Source organism: Pantherophis guttatus, chromosome 1, assembly GCF_059756535.1.
Source record: "Pantherophis guttatus breed Tessera chromosome 1, ASM5975653v1, whole genome shotgun sequence".
Lineage (NCBI taxonomy): Eukaryota > Metazoa > Chordata > Lepidosauria > Squamata > Colubridae > Pantherophis > Pantherophis guttatus.
Genome location: NC_142063.1, coordinates 226,834,538 through 226,851,884, shown reverse-complemented (window position 1 = coordinate 226,851,884; position 17,347 = coordinate 226,834,538). Strand labels below are relative to the sequence as shown.

Genomic DNA, 17,347 nt, shown 5'->3' with positions numbered 1-17,347 from the left:
TCTCTGAATATTTTCAGTAGTTTCCCCCCCCCCCTTCCATTATGTTCTACTTGCATCTTCTTTTAAAAGCTAAGATAGGCATTGTAAAGTCTGAATGAGTCACCCAGAATACTTTCATCCAACTTTTTTGGATTTGTCCGCCCCTCAGAAGACTAAAGAAATAGTTCACAATAATTCAGTCTATGGCATATGTCTTACCTTTCTACAGCTTTGCTTTTCCACTTATAAAATGCATAGGAGGCCTCCTGTTCCTTTGTTCACTGGAGACATTCTGAAAGAAAGACTTGGAGGACAAACAACATAAAACAGATTATGTATTTTAATGTGTGCATCAGGCACATTACAGTTTTGTAGGGTTAATTTGAGAGGAAGGATGAGGAGAAATCTGGGAGTAAGCCCCTAACTCATAGCACATCTTCATGTAGTACATTTAACTATCTGGGACTGGCTGAGATTAATGATCGACTATCCTATACCTGAAGACCAGAGCTTTCTTCTCTAATGCAAATATAAAATTCATTCATTCATTCATTCATTCATTCATTCATTCATTCATTCATTCAATCAATCAATCAATCAATCAATCAATCAATATCAGTATACATCTAACCTGCACAGAAGCTTCAAAGATTTTTGTTTTAGATACCAAAAAAGGTCCTGTACAAGTTGTCCATATATGGCTAGTGATTCATACTTTAATGGCCTGGTCACCAGTTTTATGAAGGCTTAATAATCAGAAAGTAGGCATATTTACATTAAGACCGAGCCAATAATTAGGGAACTGAGAAAGAACATTCTTCCCGGATCCTAAATTACTTGATTGTATCCGAAAGATGATTTCGAGTATTCTATGTACTGCTCAACTTTTTGTTGTTGTCGTTGTTCTATAAATTGAGAATCCCCTAGTCTTCTAAACAGGCATGTACTTCATGAAATACATGATCATGTACTTCATGAAATGTGTGGAGCTAGGGCAAAGCCTAAATTTGATTTAAATTAAATTTGGCCTTAATTAATGTTAAATGTAATTAAATGCAATTTTTTTCTTCTGTCACATTGACACTTGATCAAATTGCAACTTTTAAGCCAGGTCTAGGGTTGTCTTAAAGGCCTGGGCAGGGGTATATAAGCATTACATAGGCTCCACAGATGTCTATCTATGGCCTGGCAAGGGGAAAATGTGAGATGGTAGAGAGAAAATTCTATCACTTTGCTTCCAGATGATGAAGATGAATTCCATCATAAGATTTCACACCTATTATCTGATGGATGAGGACAAAGTCAACAAAATTGTAGAGCGGTGGCCTTGAATAGCCCTAGGGATCAACACTTTTGATTTGCTATTTCATATTCCCTCCACTGATGTGTCACATTGCATCCTTTCTCTTTGACAGTAGATTGGACGTCCTATTCATATCTTCATTGAAAGCAGTTCATGCTTACCATGAAAATGAGCCACCCATCTATGTTTTAAAACATCTCTCCCAGCAGCAAAGGCATGGAATGAAATGAATGCATTCCAAAAAACAAGAATTACCAAAGATTTCCCAAAGGTTTGATTTTTTTTTTTTCTTCCAAAGCCATTTGATTGTCTGTAATGCTGTTGCCAATGTAATTGTTCTGCATAGCAATATCTATCAATTAATTGTAACGGATTTTAGCTGCGATGTTTTAATATCTGGGCCAAAATTTGTTTAATTCTTTTAATAATTTTAAATTTTGTATCGGATGTTTTTTATTCTTGGCTGTTCACCGCCCTGAGTCCAGCAGGAGAAGGGCGGTATAAAAATTCAATAAAATAAATAAAAATAAATAAATATCTCTAATAAACAATACTTGGCCTTCCTTAATCTTAAAACAAAGTGTAACAAAACCAAGGTAGTGAAACTTGAATATATTTTAAATCACAATTTATTGTGCCAATGGCATCATAGTTCACAATCAGCATTTCAATCATTTCACCAATCTTGATGAAAGTGAAATGACAAATTAATCTACTATTTTACCAAGTAAATTAATAAAGTCATTCTCTGATTAAAACATGAATGCTTATTATTCATGCAGTATTCTTTGTCATAATTTGGAAATCTACAGTCAGAACCTGATGTAGCTCTGCTTATAAAATCTTTTCTCATAGCTTCATTTCCATATCGTGAAATGCTTCTGCTTATATTTAACACAAAAATAACTCTCTCGTATGAGCTTTTCTTGAAAGCTTTTGAGTTCATTATTTTACCCCGAGGAATGATTGTGAAATGGCCCAAAACATTAATTATAATACTTTCCTAATTCAAAACCTATTCTACACATTAAACACAATAACTTATGTTTACTCTAGCCCCTCTTTTTATTCTTTTACCTCCGAGCAGGCTATCATTTATAGGGAATGGAGTGCTGTTCATTTTAATAATTAAATAAATAAGCCTAAAGAAAGCCTTTGATCGCTGGGATGATTATTTTGTCTTGGATCAATTGCCGTGTTGGTAATAGGCAATACAAGAGCTGCAAGCCTTAACGGCAAAATCTTATGGGATGGTGACACATCAGAACAGAACAAAACAACAGAAAATGGAGGAAATAATTACCACCATTATAGTTCTTGGCACTACAGACATATAGTAAAAAAATTAATAAATTTGAAAGATGTGTAAGATATAAACCTTTCTACATAGAGCAATAGCAATAGCACTTAGACTTATATGCAGCTTCACAGTGCTTTCTAAATGGTTTAGAACAGGGCGGTCAAACTCTCAGCCCACCGGCTGGATGTGTCACATGCTGGCCATGCCCATGTCCATTTTAGTGAAGGGGGAAAAAGTCATATGACACCACTTTGACGACATGAGTTTGATACCGCTGGTTTACAGAGTCAGCATATTGCCCCCAACAATCTGGGTCCTCATTTTACCGACCTTGGAAGGATGGAAGGCTGAGTCACTTTGAGCCAGTGAGACTCGAACTGCCAAACTTCAGGCAACTGGCAGTCAGCAGAAGTAGCCTGCAGTACTGCATTCTAACCACTGCGCCACCCCAGCAATCATGAAGTTATTATACTGGAATGTCATCCAGAGATGTTGACCTTGTATGGTTAAGCAGAGATTATTGATATCATAGAATTACAGCTAGTCCTTGTCTTACAACCACAATTGAGCCCAAAATTTCTAAGTGAAATTGCTACATGAAACATGTGTTAATGAATTTTGCCCCATTTACAACCTTTCTTGCCACTGCTGTTAAGTGAATCACCGCAGTTATTAAGTTAGTAACACAGTTGTTAAGTGAATCTGGTTTCCCCGTTGGCTTTGCTTGTCAGAAGGTCACAAATGGTGATCATATGACCCAAGGCATTGCAACCGTCATAAATACGAGTCAGTTGCCAAGCCTCTGAATTTTGATCATGGGACCACAGGGATGCTGCAATGGTCGTAAGTATGAAAAATGGTCCTAAGTCATTTTTTTTCCAGTGCTGTTGTAACTTTGAATGATCACTAAATGAACTGTTGTAAATTGAGGACGACCTGTACTTATTTATGTTACAGGAAAGTAAACTCTGAATTTTAAAGGCACTTCTCTATTCATCAAAAGAAGAATAAGAAAAGAAGTTCACCTCATGACCATATTCTTAGTGAATTTAACATGATTGCAGGAGAAAAGACATTCTTCCTTTTGGCCAGAAGTACAGTAGGCATTTTATATGCCACAAATTTCAGGAAATTAATTTAAAAATATTATTATTAATTATATTTTATCCCACCGTTTTTATATGTAACTCAAGGCAGTGAACCTACCTAATGCTTCTACAAACTATTTCCCCTTCAATAACAATTCTATGGAGTGGGTTGGGCTGAGAGACAATAACCAGCTCCCTCTTATCCAGTTGGCTTCCGTGATTATGTACCTATTTAAAGATGAACTGGATTATATCATGTAATTATGTAAAGTATTCTGGAATTGTTAAATACATGTTTGGAGCACTTTCACTTTGCTGGTATTACACCAGTATCTATAGCATAAGTGGGGGTGGGGGTGAGGTTTAAATTCAGAGTCAGCAACTGAATCGAAGATATTTCATAAATTCCAATACAATCATACCATTTTATGACTCTGTGGTGCAGTCATATTGTCTACATCTATTTATGTTCATAATGATAACTTAAAGCAAGAAACATAAAGTTCCATAATGGGAAATTAAAGCAAGAATATAATAGGTTATGAAGAAAGAATATATTCATTATGAGAAACATATTCAGCTGGGGGAAAAAAGATTGAGGAGATGCAATAGAGATTATAAATGTAGTAGAGAAACATTATGCCTTTATCTTGATGGTACAATTCAGAGGAATCCAGTTAAATTGATTAGCAGTAAATTTAAGATATAAAAGTAGTTTTCCTCACAATCGATAATTAAAACAAATACTACTAATGAATAGCCACTGGCTTAACTCGTTTCAGGAAAAGGGTAGACAAACACCTGGAAGATAATTGTAAGGATGAACAGCTATTGTTAGATCAACATGAAATCTGGATTTCAGAGATAATATACAAATAATTAAAGAGACCAAAGACAAAAGACAAGGTCATGAAGGACAGCCCTTCTTAGCATTTGTTACAATTTGGAATCAAATTAAATAAAACAATTTCTCATCAAACTGGAAACCATTATTGCAATTCACTGATTCCTAAAGAACACCTCAGAGGTGTTTAACAGATTGTTAATTCTCTATCCAAAAAAAGGGAATAAAAACAGATTAATGTCTTCTATTGCCTATGAAAACTCTTCAATCATTACATCTCTGACTATGTGCTGAGATGATAGAGTCTGGAGATAATGAATGGATCTGATGTGCAACTCCTTTTTGTGTCAAGAGAAGTTTCTTGGCCATAATTCCTGAATCAATGGCTTTACAGATCTATTATTTGGGGGAATTGGCAATTTAAACTAGGAAAATGTACTAGGAAAATGATACAGTAAGAACTAATTACTTCTGAAATATGCATTTTAAAAAATGAAAAGTCATTTGAAAAATTGTTTTGAAATTCATGAGCATTTTGAGCATACTATTCCCAATGAACACATTTTTGCAGAAAGTGTCCACTCAATTGTAATGAAGTTCATTGAAGGACACTATCAACATTTTGTATTTCCCTTTTTAGTTGTAAATTGAATCTCGGTCTTTGAAAAACTGCAAATTTGAGGGCAAAGCTGTACCAGGTCATCCTGCAATTCTAGGGGAAAATGCTGCAAATTGAGAAAATATTCCAATAGACACATTTTTCATTCTTCTGTATAAGTGGTAGCTATCTCCAGAATTCACTGAATTTCTCAAAGACGTCTCTGCAAGATGAAAAAAAGGAAAGATGAATGAGTTGGACATTGATTTTAACGAGAAAATTCTGTTTTGATCCTTAAGATGCTCATACAATACAGTAGGAAGCCTACTCCATTTCACGGAGAATATTATGCATATTATGTACATATTATATTATGTACATACATAACCCTAACCCATCACATTATTTCTTTTCAAACCAGGCAATATTATGCAAAGTGCAGAAAAGGAATAAGAAGTACTAAACTATAAGGTAAAGGTAAAGGTTCCCCTCGCACATATATGCTAGTTGTTCCCGACTCTAGGAGCCGGTGTTCATCTCCGTTTCAAAGCCAAAGAGTCAGCGCTGTCCGAAGATGTCTACATGGTCATGTGGCCGGCATGACTAAATGCCAAAGGGGCACGGAATGCTTTTGAACTGCTAGGTTGGCAGAAGCTGGTACAAGTAATGGGAGCTCACCCCGTTTTGCGGTACTAGGGATTCGAACCGCTGAACTGGCGGCAAGCTCGACAAGCTCAGCATCTTAGCCACTGAGCCACCGCGTGTTCTTTATATATAATATAATATTACACACACACACACACACACACACACACACACACACACACACACACATATATATATATATATATATATATATATATATATATATATATATATATATATATATATATATATACTATAGCTCTGTTTAATTGTTGAACCATTCACTAAGCATTCTGTTTATTTTCACATATTGGCAACTAACTTTAACCCCACATTTATGCAAAATGTTTTATAATTTAAGCCTAATGACTTTATCATAAATGTTCCTTCAATCAAAGAAAGGATTGCATCACTTTCAAAGAACTGATCAGCAAAAATCTGTTCCTGCCAGATTGGGTTGCTGGCTCTTCCAGGCTCCTCCACGGGCCTCGTCTCACCTTGCCTCATGTCACGATACCACATATCTGACCAAGTACAGTGCCGGCTTCCACTCTCCGCATGCATGAATGCAGCTAGTTTTTCTCACCCATTTATCCACTCACAATATTGTATGCTTTCAAATAGCAGGAGCTTACCTTATCTCGTAGAGCTGGCCTCAAACCGCCAGAATGCAAACAATTCCTGGATCGAGAGAGAGAGGGCGGGGAGGGGGAGGGAGGGAGAGAGGGAGAGAGGGAGAGACAGAGACAGAGAGAGATTCCCAGATTAAAATTGTTTGCTTCCTAGCCTAAGGATGCTTTCCCTAATGAGAGAGAAAGACATCCTAGTTATGCAAACATTTCATCACTCAGAAGCTATCCAATCCATTCTTACAGATTTTCTGTGTTAACATATCACACTGAGCTACATTTTACTTATTAATGTTTTGCTGAATAAACTATAATTGCCCATCTAATGTTAATGTTATAATTCATCTATTGTTAAAATATAAACCATGGTTTAAACATCACACCTGATAGCCTTTGCAAAACATTACTTAGAACGAAGTAATGTCCAAAACATTATTTAGAACGATGCATTAACAAATCTATCGTATGTTCCATCTTTAATGCTAACACAGATAGACACACACAAACACAGAGACACACACAAGCACGCACACACACACACAATTAATACTTCAAAGATGTAAAGCAAGAAATTACAGACTATATAACAACGCTCTTTATATGGGTAATGTGTTTTATGAATACAGTATTTTAAATGTTGGTCTATTCATTTACTAGAAATTAGTAGAGGACCCAACAGATGGCAAAGCATGTGGTATGCTTCTTGCAATAAAATGAATGTTGCAGGCTTGAATACAGAGACGTGGCATACTAAAGCAGTGGATTTCACTGGCTTTCTGATGCAAAATTCTCTTCTGTTAACCCTTGTTTTCCTTTCCAGAGATCTATGTTTTTTTCCAATTGCATATTTTAGTTACATAAATGCACAGATAAATGGGTTTCATACAAATAAGATAAGAAGCCAGCTCAGCATAATAAATTTCTTATTGTTCATTCACTTTTTATCTTACATCTATGTTCTCACAACTGCTGTATTAGTGAAATGCAGAATAGACATATTTTCAACTAACAGGATTTCTGTTTTATAGGATGACTCAGACATTATGCTTGGCTTGAACCTGGCTTGGACCTATGCTTAGACCTGGCTACTCACATTTTTATTTAGAAGCATCTAGTTTTTAGGTGGCTAATTGTTCTTCAACTTGCAGAAAAGTGGCCATTTCTGGACAATGGAGCATTCTGGGTAGGAAACCCATGTTGCCAGAAACAGAACTATCTGCACAACATCTGGAATAAATGATCAGTCCCTCCCTTTGCATGAGTTACTTCTCCATTCCAATTTGTCCACCTTTGGGGGTACCTGCCACTTAGCAAGGCCAGAGATTTTTCTTCACTGAAGCTTTGTAGTGAGTACATGAAGTACAGCCATGTATTTGAATCATCCATTTGAATCATTATCTGTAGCTATATCTATATTTATCTACATCATTGCTCTATGATCTATCTATGATCTATCTATCTATCTATCTATCTATCTATCTATCTATCTATCTATCTATCTATCATCTATCTATCATCATCTATCTATCTCTATCATCTATCTATCTCTATCTACCTACCTACCTATCTATCTATCTACTTACCTACCTACCTATCATCTATCTATCTATCTATCTATCTATCTATCTATCTATCTATCTATCAGGGGTGGTATTCACTAACTTTCCTTACTGGTTCACAAATGTCTCTCTCTTCGCTCGCACGCATCCTGTCCATGCATGTGCCTGGCCTTCCGTGCATATGCTTTGCTGGCAGGCACACCTTCCAAGCATGCGCCCGGCTTCAAAAATGTGCCTAAATAGAATGGCATAGAGCTGGGACAGGTGGGCGGCCCCACCTGTGATTTCCGCTACCAGTTCAGGTGAACTGTTCCAAACCGGCTAAATACTATCTATCTATCTATCTGTCTGTCTGTCTGTCTGTCTGTCTATCTATCATCTGTCTATCTATCATCTATCTATCTATCCTTGGCTTTCCTTGGACAAAAGCATCCACACAACTGGAAAACAATTTGATTGGAATAGTTCCATAGTCAACCCTATATGTATTAAGTTTGATAGGGAAAGGATACAAAGCAACAGCCATAAAGCAGTAATAAATTAAATTGGGATTTTACTGCACCATATAAACCTTTTAGTCAGAGATAAATCACGTTAATTTCAATTAAGCTGATTCCCCATAAGTGTTTAAAGTGCATATGATATCAGGAATTCTACACTACTTTCCCAATCAGTTTAAATCAGTACCAATAAAATGCTACTAAATGATAATCATAATCTATCCATTACTAATACCAAACTAAGAGCAAAACCTGAGCGGCACTCACTGCAACATTTTAGTTTTTTGTAGATTCTATTTCATGTCAGTGTCTCACTTATTTTGGTTATGTCATGAGGAGGAATTCATTGGAGAAAACAATTATATTTGGAAGAGTAATCAGTAGAAGGAAACCAGGCATCAAGGAACATGGGGGCTGGACCCCATCAAAGCTGCCACCAGCCAAAGCAGAGAATAATTCAAAGAAGTAGTGCAAGATCGGAAGATGTGGAGAGACACCTGGCCCATAGAATCACCAACAGATGGACATCATTGACTAGAGAACATCATCATCATCATCACTTCATTTCCATATGTCACACGCAATAGGACATTCCATATAATAAGAGATCCCATATTCAGTAGTTCCACTATGCTGCCGTTTTCTCCACTTGAATACACTTATTGGTATGCCTGCTGAGCTGATTAGGTATACTACATAATCTCATCATTAGGAATGGGAACAATCTACTTGATTTGGTTCAGGAGATCAGTAACCAATATGGGAAAAGTCTAATACCAATTATGGTTGAAGCAAGACTTAGAAAAATAACAGAAATCATTCATGGTGTGTGTGTGTTGTGTGTGTGTTCTATATCTATTTTTATATCTATATATCATCTGTCAGTCAGTCAGTCAGTCAGTCAGTCTGTCTGTCTGTCTGTCTCTATCTCTATCTTTCTCTCTCTCCCCCCTCTCTCCCCCTCCTCCTCCCCCTCTCCTCCCTCTCCCTCCCACCTCCCCCTCCCTCTCTCTTTCTCTCTCCAAAAGAGCAGGATGGAATTTGCCAGAAAGTCAGGTCTTTAGAAATGGAGGAAGTGTGCCATATTACCAGATTTCAGTATCTCATCTCTCTAGTTAAATAGAATGCTATTAGAGCCTTGTGGAAGTCTAAAATAGCAACATAAAAGATCTAGGCTGAGGGATTCTACCACTGGAGAAAATGAAAATGAGATAAGATTCAGAAGAATCTGATGTGCCTGCCAGCTGTAAGACAGGTCATAGATCAATTATGAATAGAACAATATGATTCTCTTCAAATATTTTATACTTCAACTTCCATCAGCCAGCATACCAGTGGCAAATGCATGCAAATATTGCAATCAAAAGCACAAAGAGGCATGACATTTCCCCATTAATCACAATACAATATCAGTAATGCATACAATCTCTTAAAATAGAACATATGCTCTCTTCATCCCATCTCTCATCTTGTAACCAAAAAAAAAAAAAAACCAAAACCAACAACAGCAAACCCCAAAGTCTCAGCATTTGTTTCATATCAGCAAATGTCCAATAAGGGTTATGAGATATAACTAATTGTCTATATTAACTTTGACCTAATAAGCCAGCACTGTATTCCTTCTCATTATTTTTATCAGTCTTGATTTTAACCCCTTCTGATAAAGTCCCATATCTTGATTTCTTGTCATTTTTATTTGCCCTTTCTAAACGAATCTTTCAAAACTTTAACAGACTTCTTTTGCACATCCATAAGACAAATGTGTCCTTTCTCAAAACTTTAGCAAATCTCATTTGTACATCTGGAAAGAAAAAGTTATTCAAATATCTCTTCTGATTTAATAGTTCTATATCTCTTTTAGGCAATAAAATATCAACTGCCTTTCTTTGTATGTTCAATATGTCTTCTCATTTGTGGCAACATTTATATCCACATTCAAATTAATTAGATCTTTAGTAGATTCAATAAGCAATTTCCAAAAATGATTAGAAGCAAAGTTTGTGAATTTGGTGTGCTTTAAAAGACTCCAATATGGTTGTGAGCTTCATAATTGATCTCTTGGTCTCCTGGGAAGAGATCAGCACTATGGGAAACCATTATTTTGTGGTCTCTTTGTCAGGAGCAGTAATCTGGATGGGAGATATGGACAATCTCTCATCCTCTCACTGTCCTGAGAGGTTCTGAAGAACTGCTCTATCCATCATCTCTTCAGTCCTTGCTGTGGTTGTCTCTGTTGTCCCAGAGATATGTTTAGCTTGCCATGTTTCCGTCAGAAGTCTCGTTTATTCTCAAATTTGTGATATGCCGAAAAATTGAATGGCTTTTTTTTTTAATTGGGAAGTCCACAATGAAATCAAATCAGACTATTTTTCAAAACAATTTACAAAATTCCTTTTCCTCTCCAGCCCTGTCAAATCCAACATGTGGATAAAAAGGATTTATTGACAAATGTGTAAAATCTCTGTTCACCAGTAAAGAAGCTCTTAAATCTGTGCTAGCATCCACTATTTTTTATGCGTATCTTGTGTACCATTCTGAAAGATACAACAATTCTTTTTTTCCATTTCATGTTAGTTTAGTTAGTATGTTGTTGTACTTTGTGGCTATAGAATGGAATATTACAGTTGAATGTTTTCTTTTATTAAAATTTGTTCTTCTGATACTGAGTAGAGATCTGCAGGTGACAATTGAAGGATCAAATATAATCCTCCAAACCGTAATGTAAACCTCTATTGTCATTCCAGAATAGGAATGATTATTTTTTCAGTGTTATTTACACCCAGTTTCTCACATGGCTCTCTGCTTCTCTAGAGCCCTGCTGTGAGTGAATTCAAGAGTCAACGTTTGCAAAAATATTTATACACTTCACATTGCAGATCAATTTATTTTTACCTATCTGTTTTCTGTGTCATCAAAACATACCAGTGTTTTGATGACACAGACATTATTTCCTAGGAAGATACAATTTTGTGTAAATTGTATTTGCTGTTCAGCATTGCTTGGGCAAGATTATGGCCATATAAACTAAATACAATAAATTAACATATAAATGTGTATTAAGAAGAGCCATGGTGACACAGTGGTTAGAATGCAGTATTGCAGACTAACTCTGCTGACTGCCAGGAGTTCGATCCTGACCTGCTCAAGGTTGACTCAGCCTTCCATTCTTCCGAGATCAGTAAAATGAGGACCCAGATTGTTGGGGGGTAATGGCTGATTGTAAACTACTTAGAGAGGGCTGTAAAGTACTATGAAGTGGTATATAAGCCTAAATGCTATTGTTATTGCTATTAAAATTCTGTAATACCACTTTTGTCTCCATATATTCTGTTCTGCGCCTTATAAATGAGACCGTTGTTCTAAATAATCTAATGGTCTAGATTTTTTTTTCTGTTTCTAATGTCAGAGCAAGATATTATTTACTGAAAGCAGGTTTTGTCACAGGCAGTCATAGGACTATCTTGAATATTTCTGCTGTTGAGAGGATAATTCTCATCAGAAATACTTTGTGATAGAACTATTTAATTATCCTAGAAAAGGATATATCGTGATTTGAGAAATCCACAGTTCTGAATCACTGTAGCATTTTCTGAGCAATATCATTTCTGGAATTTTCTCTTGTATCCTATATTACAATAATACAATATAATAATATTTTTTAAATCCTGGGAAATATTAACTATAGCTCTAAGCCTGCAACTTTAGGTACAGTTGTACAAGAACAGTAGAATTATATTTCATAGTAAATATGCACAGATTTTATTCTATAAAGCAATCTGAGGACATTCCAGTCAGTTATATTGCAATGTAAGCTGCTGTTCTGTGCTATGATGACAATCACATTAATATGCAAATATGAGATTATTACAAGATTTTACAGGACAGTTAAGAGGGAAAGAATACTGTTTCTTCTATATTGAATGAACATCTGTTCATGCATTAAAAAGTACATCAAAATGATGGCTAACAAACATATAAAAAGGCAATTTTTGTAATAGCCAAAATCTGACTTGGATCAAGTAAGTCACAAAGAAAAATGGATTGCATAATCCAGTAGCTCTTATAAAATGCAGTTTTGTGTTTCCCTGGAATAAAAAGATCATGAAGAGTCAGGAGTTGCCTCATTTCACCCTTGGGATTTTGCACTTGAAAACTTTTTCTGAGTCAGCTACTGTGACTTATCAAATTCGACATGCTGCTGGACTAGACAATTCTCATGACATAAAATGCAAGAGTTGGAATAAAAAGGACCAATGTTCTGACTGGCCAAAATCCAGTTCAAAGAAAGTTCTGATGATGCTCCTTGCTGCCAAAAATAAATATGAAATATTGGTCATCACAGAAGGAAAAAAATATATATAGTCAGACATGAGGGATTGGAGTTAAGCAGACCTTGGGTTTATGGGGACTGGTGTTGACACTAATAAGATAAAGGCAAAGTCTTAAGGTAAGCTCACCTTCTCTTGAACATTTGAACATTTGAAGGTATCCATAATGCTTTCTTAACAGCAACAGGGAAGTAGCTTGGAACTGCCACCCAGATTATGTGGGTATCATTTGTTTTGCTTTTGTTCTATGGCCCAGTGTAATCTAGAACTGCAAGATTTCTCAGTGCTTTTTTATCCAAATACTAAGCAGGATTGACCTTACATTGATGCTGTTACTACTAGCTCTTAAAATCAGGATGGAAATTCTATAGTAAACTTTTTCAATGCAATGCTGAGGCAAATTTGCTTGGCCTTGTATTCCAAAAAAATAACAACATTCATTTCTCTTGTCAGGAAGTAGGTTCTTCATCTACAACCACCTGCTATCCCTACTGATAATGTTCTAAACTCAATACAATAAAAAGTCTTGTTAAATAGCCATCCTTCTGATTAACAGAATCTAGAGCAGGCATACACAGAACTTACAAAAATAATAGAAATAGCCATTTTCAAAAAAAAAAAATCATCCTCCTCCTCCTCCTCCTCCTCCTCTTCCTCCTCCTCCTCCTTTTCCAAGATGAGAAGCTTTCCTGTATTAAGAAACTACAGTCAAATTATCTGAAATATGTGTTCAGCAGCAGAGAAATGCCATGTGATAGTTAATGCAGTCTGTCCCAGTTAAAGCAGATGCAGAGGGACAGAGGAATCACGTGGTGTAAACAGAGGTCTGCTTCTGTAATGCTGGGGGAATCCTTAAAGAGGCTGCATTTTGATAGGTCCTAATGAAGTAGCCATTCCCATTGAAAGAAATTGTTGTAGCTCAGTGGTGGGTTGCTCCCGGTTCAGTCCGGTTCTTGCGAATCGGTAGTAACGGCGGCGGGAGGCTCCACCCACCTGCCTGGACGTCATCATGAATGATCTGCGCATGTGCAGATGCGCACACATGCACGTGCTCCCATTGCGAACCAGTAGCGGGGGTAAGTAGAACCCAACCCTGTTGTAGCTGCACCTAATTGTTTTGCCATTGTACATGTCAACTCTCAGATTTGCAGATAGCAAATCTGATGCTGTATTTTGTCCCCTCATACACCGGTAAATGAAAATGAGCTATGTACAGCATCTTAGTGAGCTCATCAAACCTAAACCTAATGTCATCTGGGGTTTGTGAGAACTTCACAAAGCAAACACAAAGATATGCAACATCAAATCCTGTGGATGTTCCCAGCGGAGCAATTGCAATTAAGCCAATAAGGACAGTATGTATTTCCTGCTCAGAAATTAGGAGCCTGTCAAATATCAGTTTTCTTCTAAGCAGTTGTTCTCATCTGATTTTTCAAACCCAGAAAGATTTTTTTAATGAAAAATACAATCTGCCGTAGGGGAAGTGAGACCTCCAAGCATAGTGGTACAAAATATCACTGTAATAACCGTTGAGTAAAATGTATTCCTCTGACAATGCTGGTTTCTCAGGGAAAAATCAACATAATAAGAAACTAGTTTGGAACAATAAAATTGATACATTTTCCTTCAAAATGTTCCTAATGAAAAGCAGCAGTTGGAAAATGTACTATCAAAAAATATGCTTGTCTCTCATTAAAGGAATAACGAATATGGGAACAAAATTGTGGCAATAAGAGCATCTGTTCTCTCCTTTTCAGGCATTTCTGCTTTTGACAATGTACTGGGTTAGCTGTGGGTTGACTCTTTATCCAAGTAGCCTCCAGGCAATTCTGATGGCAATCCTGATTTTATGGAGTCCTGTTGAATAATCGCATGTGCAGCCACATTCTGGACCAACTATAGCTGCTATCTGCTGATTAAGCAGAATCCATGAATCCATTAAAACCCCTATTTTTTTTTTTAGCACTTTTAAACTTGCTATTATATGGTAAGCTGCCCAGAGCTGCTGTTTTAGTGAGAGGGACATCATAGGAATTAATTAATTAATTAATTGCCCAGCAGGCCTGAGGACAAGGAGTGTGATGTCATTCAAAACCAAAAGATGAGACTGCTACAGACTCAGGAAGTTATTCTCAACAAGTTATTCTGTTTTATTATTTATTTATTTATTTTATTTTATTTTATTTATATGCCTCCCTTCTCCCAAAGGACTCAGGGCAGCGAACACAAATTAAAAACATACAATAATGGGAAATCCTAATTAAAAACCAATTAAAACAGGATAAATAAATAATACAACCCAAGAATCAGACTCGGCCCAGTTGTTGAAACAGCCAAGTCTTTAGGCCTCGATGGAAGGAGCGTAGATCAGGGGCCGTCCGGAGTTCGGGGGGTAACTCATTCCAAAGGGCTGGGGCGCTCACAGAGAATGCTCTACCCCTGGACGTCGCCAGCCGACAGTGTCTGGTCGACGATACCCTGAGGAGGGCAGCCCTGTGAGAGCGGACAGGATGGTGGGAGGCGGGTAGGAGATGGTCCTGCAAATACCCCAGACCTAGGCCATGTAGGGCTTTAAAGGTAAGTACCAGCACTTGAAGCGGATCCGGAGGATCACTGGTAACCAGTGCAGCTCGCGTAGGAGTGGTGTTACGCGGGAGTAATGGAGAGCTCCTGTAACAACCTGTGCGGCCGCATTTTGGACCAGCTGGAGCCTCCGGGTGCACCTCAAGGGCAGCCCCATGTAGAGGGAGTTGCAGTAATCCAAGCGAGAAGCAACCAGGGCATGGGTGACCTTGCGAAGGGCATCTCGGTCTAGGAAAGGGCACAACTGGTGCACCAGGCGAACCTATTACATTTGACCCTAAGCTTGCTCCTCCCCATCCAAATCCATGGAGTGTTCAGCCACTTTAAAAATATTTATTTATTTATTTATTTTTAATTTCTTGGTTATATTTATGTGCCACCCATCCTGCCTAGATGTGACTAAGAATATTGTGACTGCACTACCATCCTGACCAGATGGGTGGCACATAAATCTAATCAAGAAATTAAAAATACTAAGGAAACTGGATCCCAGATCAATGAATAACCTCACCCAAAGAGATAGTCCAAGTGGAATGAAAGACTCAAACCCTGAAACACTTTATATAACAGGGGTCTGTGGTTTGATCTCTGTCCCCCACATCAAGATCAAGTAGATCCACACACAAAGAAAGAAGAACTGCCAGAACATCTTGCCCCTACCTCTAATCCCAGTAGTTGGTCCAGAAAATTTCTGTAGTTGATGGTATTGAAAGCCATGAGAGGTCAACAAAGGTATCTCCATATTTTCTCCACCAGAAGTTATTAACAAAAGAAATCAATACAGTGCCCTAGCCTGAAACAGGCTGAAAGAGGTCTTAATAATCCCTGTCTTCCATTGCTATATAAAGCTGCAACCCAACAAGCTTCTCAAGAAATTGTTCTGAACAGTTAGGTTCAGCAAAGTCTTCCTGAAAAAGGTATATCACCACCACCTTTAAGGCAGGACATTCTGCATCTTTGAGAGAAGAGGGATGTATCTTGCTTTTGATGCAGAAATTAAAAAGTTGCCTCCACTTGTCAAACAGTAAAATTATTCCATGCTTGCTTCTGATATCTTTAGTATCATCAAGGACTTCATCGAGAAGATATCAGAGCCTCTCCAAAGGGACCACATATTTTAAAAATGAAGCGCTTTGGTACATTATCATGCCAATGATCTTGATCTTTTGATCCTGCCATCAATACTCCTGGACTATATATGGAACAGAAGATTTTTTTGTAACTTCTTTTTTCTCTTTTGCATGATCTAGATCATACAGAAATTATTAATTATATCATCAACCTTTAATTATGCATACTCTAGTGAATTCAACCATATGGTGGACCTGAGCTGACCATCTTTGAACATACATAGTCTGCGGAATTGAACAACTGTTTTTCTTTTGCCACAATCTGGTTATTGAATATTTATCTACTTCTATTTATCTTTTGCACATGAAGTATGAAATGTAGTAACTTGTAGTTCTCTTTATAATGTATTCTTTGCAAGCATCATTTAAATCTTGTGTTCTGTGATGGTTGAAACAGGCATATTAAGATTTTTCTTTAAAAAATCAGAGCTATATTGAAATGAGTGTTATACTCTCTCTGACTGGTATAGTGCAAGCAAGGAAGAATAATGAAGTAAAATATAAGTAACAGTTTAAAGTGAAGAAAAAAAACAGTCAAATGGATCTGCAAGGATTGTTGAAGTTGGAGACTTGGTTTACCCTCATTAAAACTTTGAAGATTGGATTTGTGAACATCCCTCATAAACGTATTATGTTTCTAGCATCTGAGATAGGCTTTCTATCTAACCAACAAAAATGATTAGGGGGTTGGAGGCTAAAACACACAAAGAACAGTTACAGGAATTGGGTATGTCTGGTCTAATGAAAAGAAGGACTAGGGGTGACGTGATAGCACTGTTCCAATATTTGAGGGGCTCCTACAAAGATGAGGGAGTCAAACTATTTTCCAAAGCACCAAAAAGCAAGACAAAAACAATGGAT

General features: G+C 37.0%; 1 long non-coding RNA gene across 1 annotated transcript; it reads right to left on the bottom strand.

Moving 5' to 3' along the window:
- Nucleotides 1–203: 203 nt before the first annotated feature.
- Nucleotides 204–6,518, bottom strand: LOC117674107 (uncharacterized). Its single transcript, XR_004593674.2, has 3 exons — nt 6,393–6,518; nt 5,210–5,335; nt 204–283 (listed from the first exon to the last, which is right to left on the bottom strand). It is a non-coding gene; the product is annotated as an uncharacterized LOC117674107 (long non-coding RNA).
- Between the last annotated feature and the right edge of the window lie 10,829 nt (nt 6,519–17,347).